Raw genomic sequence first — 7,744 nt, forward strand, 5'->3', positions numbered from 1 at the left:
GTTGGCACTCTCCGATCCCCGTCTGCCACCACCGCTCTCGTACACTATCCACCACCGTTCCTCTCAGCCACCCCCGTCTGCCACCATCCCCTCTTCTATCCCCGTCCTCGTCACCACCCGCCCCTACCTCTTCCGTGCCCGTTGGCGATCTCTCTGCCCCACCCTTCGTGCAATACTCGTCCTAACCCCGTCCTCTCATCCACTCTCTACCTCTAACTCGTTCCTGGCCACCTCGCACCTCCTTCTATCCCCTCGTCGCCTCCTCGAGTACGCGCATGTGTCGTACTGCCCCACCCTCTTCCTATCCCATATGTCCTCTCATCCCCTCTCGTACACTCGTCCATCCTCCTCGGAACCTCGCCCATTACGCTGTAATGCCGCATCCGTCCTGCCCGCACATCCTCCTCTATCTACCCATCGTCCTACTTCCACCCGTCTCTCTCCACCCCTCGCCGCGTCTGCACCTCCCACCTCTCGCTTCTGTATCCCGTCCTCTCTCTCCCACGCACCCTCCCCGTGTTCTGCCCCCCACCGCTGCTCGTTCTTACTCGGCCCTCTGTCCTCCTCATCTCAGTTCGCTCCCCGTCCCTCTCTCTCGTCTGCCCCACCCCTCCGTTCTATCCGCCGTCCTCCTCCAACCACTAATGCATCCGTCTGCCCACCCTCCTTCTAATCGCCCTCGTCCCTCGTCAACACACCAACCTACTCCGCGTTGCTGCCCCACCTCGTGTCTAGTCCCGTCCTCTCACCAACCCGAACTCCCGCACCTCGTAGTGCACCACCATCAGTGCAGTTCTGCCGAAGATGCAATTAATGCCCCACCCATCTTCGATCTGCCCCGTCCAACATCTCACCACCGCCGTCTGCGCCACCCTCTATATCCCCGTCCTCTCCACCCTAGGTGCACTACACCACCCCCGTCTGCCCCACCCTCTTCTATCCCCGTCCTCTCACCACCCCCGTCTGCCCCACCCTCTTCTATCCCCGTCCTCTCACCACCCACCGCGATGCCCTAGCTCCACCTCTCAACCATACCGCCCCGTCTGCCCCACCCTCTTATGCTAATTCGCACCGCGTCCTCTCACCACCCCACAAGAGCATCCCGGTCTGCCCCCCCTCTCACCACCGGCCCCCAGTCTGCCCACCCTCTTCTATCCCCCCGTCCTCTCACCACAGCCGCGTTCTGGCCCCCAACCTCTTCTATCTCCCGTCCTCTCAACACCAGTGCCGCGTCTGCCCCACACCTCTTCTATCCTATCTCACACACCCCCGTCTGCCCCATCGCCCGCTCGCACACTCTTCTATCTGTGGATTGGTGGGGCACACCCGTCTCTCACCACCAGCACTCGTCCTGCCCCACCTCTTCCTAATCCCCTGTCGCCCCACCCCTCTTCTATCCCCATTCCTCATCGACACCTGCACCCGTCTGCCCCACCTACTCGTCTTAGCTACCCGTCCTCTCACCCCCCCAGTCTGCCCCACCACTCTTCTATGCCCCGTCCTCCCCTCACCACCCCCGTAGCCTGCCACCGCACTTCTTCTATCCGCCGTCCTCTTCACACGACTGTGCAATAGTGCAGCCCAGGGCATAGTGCCATATGCATCCCGCTCTGCCCTCACCTCTTCTATCCCCGTCCTCTCACACACCTCCGGTGCTTGGCGACCCGCACCCTCTTCCTATCCCGTCCTCTCAACCACCTGACCCGCCAACCCGTCTGCCCTCACCCTCTTCTATATCCCCGGTCCTCTCAACCACTCGGCATACACACACGTCTGCCCCAGCCTCTTCTATCCCCCGTCCTCTTCACCACCCCCGGTCTGCCCACCTCTGCTATCGCCGTCCTCTCACCACCCCCCGTATGCCTCCCACCCCTCTATCCCCCGTCCACCTCAACCTACCTTGGCCCGCTGCCCACCCTTATCTTCCATCCCGTCCTCTCACCACCGCCTGTCTCCCCTACCCTCTTCTAATCCCGCTGTCCTCATTCACGGTCACCTCGTCTTCCCCACCTCTTCTATCCGTCCTCTCAGCTCATCCAAGCTGGGCCCCGTACTGCCCACCTCTTCTCAATCCCCGTCCTCCTCACCAGCCAACCCCTGATCTGCCCCAAGTCCCGTCAATTCTATCAGCTCGTCCTCTCACCACCGCCTACAGTCTGACCCAACCCTCTTCTATCCCCGTCCCTCCTCACCACCCCGGGTCTGCCCCACACACTCTTCTATCCGACTCCGTCCTCCTACCACCAGGTGCACCCGTCTGCCCCACACCCTCTTCTATACGCGCGTCCTCTCACCACCCAGCTAGTGCATGAGCTGTCCACGTCTGCCCCACCCAGTTCTTCTATCCACCGTCCTGAGTTCACGCACGGTCACCCCGTCTGCCCCACCCTCTTCTATTCTCCCGTCCTCTCACACAATCCGTCCCGGTCCTGCACGCACCCAGTCTTCTACCTATCCCCGGTCCTCTCACCAACCGAGGTGCCACCAAGTCTGCCGTCCCCACTCTTCTATCCCCGCCTTCTCACCACCCCCGTCTGCCCGGCACCTCTTCCTGATCCCCGGTTCCTCTCAGGCCACCGCACCCTTCTGCCCCACCCTCTTCTATCACACCCGTCCTCTACACCAAGCAGGCCAAAACCCTCCGGGTGCCTGCACCGCACACTCTTCTATCCCCCGTCCTCTCACCACCCCCGTCTGCCCCACCCTCTTCTATCCGGCCGGTCCCTCATGTCAGCCCCCGCCCGTCTGCCCAACCTCTTCCAATCCGCCGTGCTCTCACTCCGACCCAACCCGTTCTGGCCCCGACCAAAAGTCTCTATCCCCGTTCTCATCACGCACACTGCGTCTGCCCCACCCTCTTCTATCCCGTCCTAGCTCAACACACCTCCCGCACGATCTGCCGCCAGACCCTCTCATCCGGCCGATCCTCGTCACCACCCGCATAGTGCATGACCAAGCCCGTCTGTGCCTCCGACCCTCTCAGCAATTCATCCCCGGGTCCTCTGCACTAACCGACCCGTCTGCCCTACCCCTCATCTATCCCCGTCCTCTCACACGACGTGCATATTACGGGCAAACGCGTTCTGCCTCCCCTCTTCTATCCCCGTCCTCTCACCACCCCCGTCTGCCCCACCCTCTTCTATCCCCGTCCTCTCACCACCCTCCTTCTATCCCCCGGGTCCTCACTCACCACCTCCCGGTTCTGCGCCCACGCCACTCTTCTATCCCCGTCCTCTCACCACCGCACGCGTCTGCCGCGCACTCTTCTAGGTCCCGCCAGGGTGACCTTCACTACAACAGGCATACAGGCACACCGGAACTCTGCCCACGCGACTCTATCTATCACCGTTCCCCCCCCCTCTCACACAACCCATACTCGTGCACTGAAAAAAATTCCCGTCCTGAGCCTGCCACACCTGGCTACTGGCAGACCGCACGAAAGGCGAGACACGATAGACGCAGCCCAAGACCGGCACACCCCGCAGCTGCGGCCCGCTCTGCTATCCCCGGTTCTCTCAGCCCAAACGACCCCCGGTCTGCCCCACACGTGCTTCTAATCCCCGCCCATGATACTAACCCACCACCCTCAACCCCCGCCCTCCCCGGCCTCTACATCTCTGGCCGGGATTCTTCTGACGGGCGACGGAACGCGATAAGGCAAGCAGTACCTCTACAGTTGGCCGAGCAAGGCGCTATAACATTCGTGCTCAATCGGATCGCTCGCCGGAGAAGCTGAAGGCGACGGCTTTCAGAGCGAAGGTGCGCCAATGCGCCAGCAACGTGGCAGGTGAAGACGGTCGTCGTCGGACCTACAGCGGCGGACGGGGATCTACGATGACGGGGTCGGGCGAGAGTTTGGGCGGAACTAGAGATCGGCGTGCTGGTGAACTAAGTCGGCGATGTGCTAAACGCATGTCTAATTAGACGAATTCCTGAGTTGGAGAGAGACTTGCATACTGCCATGCTCAACGTGAAGCAACGATGTCTGCGTTTGCTAATGGACGTACATCGTTCGCTGCCGCAGGTTGGAAAGTAGGGGGATGGTGAGGGAGAAGATGAGGGCAGGAGAGTAGGGGTATGGAGGAGAAGGGTAGAGCGAGAGGAAGGAAAGAGAGGGGGAGAATAGGAGAGGGGATGGGAAGACAGGTGTAGAGAATGGAGGGGGAAAAGGGAAAATGGAAGCGAGCTGGGGAATGTTGACCAGTGATATAGGGAAGAGAGAGAGAGAGAGAGAGAGAGATAGAGGAGAGAGAGAGGAGAGAGAGAGAGAGAGAGAGGAGAGAAGAAGAGAGAGAGAAGAGAGAGAGCGAGGAGCACGAGAGATGAGAGAGAGAGAGAGAGAGAGAGAGAGAAGAGAGGAGAGAGAAGTAGAGAGAGAAGAGAGAGAGAGAGAGGAGAGAGAGAGAGAGAGGAGAGAGAGAGAGAGAGAGAGAGAGAGAGAGAGAANTCTCTCTCTCTCTCTCTCTCTCTCTCTCTCTCTCTCTCTCTCTCTCTCTCTCTCTCTCTCTCTCTCTCTCTCTCTCTCTCTCTCTCTCTCTCTCTCTCTCTCTCTCTCTCTCTCTCTCTTCTCTCTCTCTCTCTCTCTCTCTCTCTCTCTCTCTCTCTCTCTCTCTCTATCTATCTCTCTCTCTCTTCCTCTCTCTCTTCCTCTCACTCTCTCTCTCTCTCTTCCTGTCTCTCTCTCTCTCTCGCTTGCTCTTTCTCTTTTTTTCATACGCGGCATAACGCACGAAGACACGCACACACGTTCTCTCGTATCTCTCACATCATTTTACCATTACCTCACTCTCTCTCTCTCTCTAAGTTTATCCTTCGCTTTCAATCTCTGTCTCTCCTAATCCATTTCTCTCAATCTATATATACCCTTACTTGCCCTTCTTACTCTAACCTTCGTATAGAAAACAAGCAAACACACTCTGCCTTCTCTCAGAAGCAAAAACAAGCAAATATATCCTTAATCCAGCTTAGGCCGGCCTTTGCGGCATGAGCGCCGACAATCAGTTACCGCCGCGACCACTGCGACTGCTGCTGCCGCTGCATTCTCCTTGTGGCGCCCCCCAGTGGCGCCCTCGCCGCACGTGGCGCCCTCGCACTCGCAGCAGCGTATCGTGCATTTCTGACTCGTCACCTTGTCAATGATGTCAGAGTCAACGACGTCGCAGCCAGGTGGCAGTGGCGGCAGCAGCGCCGCGCGTCCGCCCTGACATAGCTTCTCCAGCTTAGCAAGTTCGCGCACCGTTGCCTGGTTCGTGCCGACCTTGAGCGGGTCGACCTCCGCTGACCTCGTGTCACGCATGTCAACGTCGTCGTCCGACACGTACGAGTCCTCCGCATCCGACGACGCCGTCGCGTCAAAGTTCGGTGTCCTCGGTGGCGCCCCCGCGTGGCTACCGTTCGAGTCAGTCGATAGAGGGCGCAGCAGTAGCGGAATGCGGATCGGCTCGGCATCACGCCGCCGCCACTCCGGCAGCGTGGGGGCGCCACCGCTGCCAGCACTGCCGCCGCCGCCGCCGCCGCCGCCGCCGCGCGACCGACGGTCAGAGTCTATGATGAGTTCGCGCCGCGGGTTGAACGGGAATGGAAGCCGGTTACGCGGAGATGCAACGGTCGCTGCCGCGGCGGGTGCGGCCCGCATGGGGGCGCCACTAGCGGTTTCGCGGAACCTTGCAGCGCGCTCGCTCTCCGCCGCCGCCTTGATCGTTATCGTGTACTTCTCCTCGGCTGTGCAGCACGCCGCTAGGGGGCGCTGTTTGTTACACTGCTCTGGGCTGGAGCTCTCATGGCCGCGCTTGCCCTCGCAGCGGCCGCGTGGCGGCGGCGGCGGCTGCTGCTGTACGCTGCAGCCTGCTGCCGCGCTGCGCTGCTGCTGCTGCTGCTGCTGCTGCTGCTGCTGCTGCTGCTGCTGCTGCTGGTCGGGGCGGTAGCGGCGCGCGAGCTCGTTGATCTGTCGCAGCTTCTCCATGTCCGGCTCTCCATCACGCATCGGTATCGGAATCGGAACGGGCACCGGAAACGGAATTGGCACGAAGACAGGGTAAGGACTCATGAGTGTTGCCGGCGGCAGCAGCGACATGATAGGAGGCGGGGGTGGCGGCAGCAGGCTGGCGGCGGGCGGTGCAAACCGCAGCATGTCCCCTGGTGGCGGCGCGGTGAGTGGATACCGCGGAAGCTCCCCGGCAAGCAGGCTGGGAGGCAGGAACAGCGGACGGACCCCTGGCGGGGGAAGGTGGAACTGTGGAATCTGCAGGAAAGACGCCGGTAATGAAGAGTTAGCGTGCGGAGGTGATAGTGCGCCTCCTGTAAACAAAGAGGGAGAGAGTGCGTGTGTTAGTCAACAATACCCGCAAAGCCATTAGATTCGATTCTTAAGCATAGCTAATATGTTACATTACACTATATAATGCTATATACTACCTGAACTGAAGAAAAACAGTTCAGTTTTATTCCCTTCTGTTATATTATATATACATATATATCAGGAGTTAATGAAGACATGATGACTTCATTAACTCCTGATATATATATATATATATTTATTTATTCTTATATATATATATATAATCTGGAAACCAATGTTACAGATGAAATAAACTGCTACCTAGCATACAGACTGTCTTACCGACTAAGGGTGCCATGACATGCAGCGAAGGTATGTATGAATCAGTGGATGGGGATATTAATTATCTAATACATATTTGTAAATGTATGTCTGTTTGTCTGTTCTTGATGCAAATCAATACGGAGCACTCTGGAAATGTCAAAGATGTTAAGTAGGGATAAATTTTGGTGCTGAATGTCATGGGCACATTGGATTTGACCTCCGAGGTCATCTAAGCCAAAAAACGGAAAAACACGGAAAAATATACTGGCCCCTGCAGCAGCATGAAATAAACGCGCCCCTGCAGCAACCTGCAGCAACATTAAATATACATGTATATATATATATATATATATATATATATATATATATATATATATATATATATATATCTTTCTTTCTTCTTATGCTTCTATTCCTTTTCTTTCTCTGTCACTCTCTCTCCCTCTCTGTATATCTGTCTGTCTGTTGTTCTGTCGGTCCCCGCGTCAACCCGTCCATCCATTCATCAGTCTCTTCTATGTTGCGCTCTCATTGATTCTAACTCGCATAATATCTTTCATTCTTACTCTGGTTAGCGCGTGCGCTTTCTCTCCCTTGCATTGCTTTTTTACTTCGCTGTATGTCCGATAGAAGTACAAACACGAACGGTACGGTTAACACATCGGCAGTATATCTGAAACGCACAACATGCACCGATATCTTAAATCTTACATGATTTGCTGAATCTACATTCAAATCCGTAGACAATTCCACAACAACGACGAAAGCTAATATATACAGATGACACCGAGATGATAAAATCGAGATAAATTTGAGATAAAATCCTAGAATATATTCGAATACATACAGTAATTAATACCTTTCTATATATATTCTATACAGACATTGTAGTGATTGTGTCAACATCAAGTCAGCCATTGTTACATAATCGACCAGTAATATGTATTCACAGTTGTCAAATATACACCGGGGTGAGGTCAGGGTTGGGCAGATAATGTCGTGTCAGGTCAGGTTAGCTAAGGTCAGGTCAAGGATGGGATATGTCAGGTTAGATAAGGTCAGGTCAAGGATGGGATATGTCAGGTTAGATAAGGTCAGGTCAAGGATGGGATATGTCAGGTTAGATAAGGTCAGGTCAAGGAT

This window comes from Priapulus caudatus, unplaced genomic scaffold, assembly GCF_000485595.1.
Source record: "Priapulus caudatus unplaced genomic scaffold, Priapulus_caudatus-5.0.1 Scaffold2796, whole genome shotgun sequence".
NCBI lineage: Eukaryota > Metazoa > Priapulida > Priapulimorpha > Priapulimorphida > Priapulidae > Priapulus > Priapulus caudatus.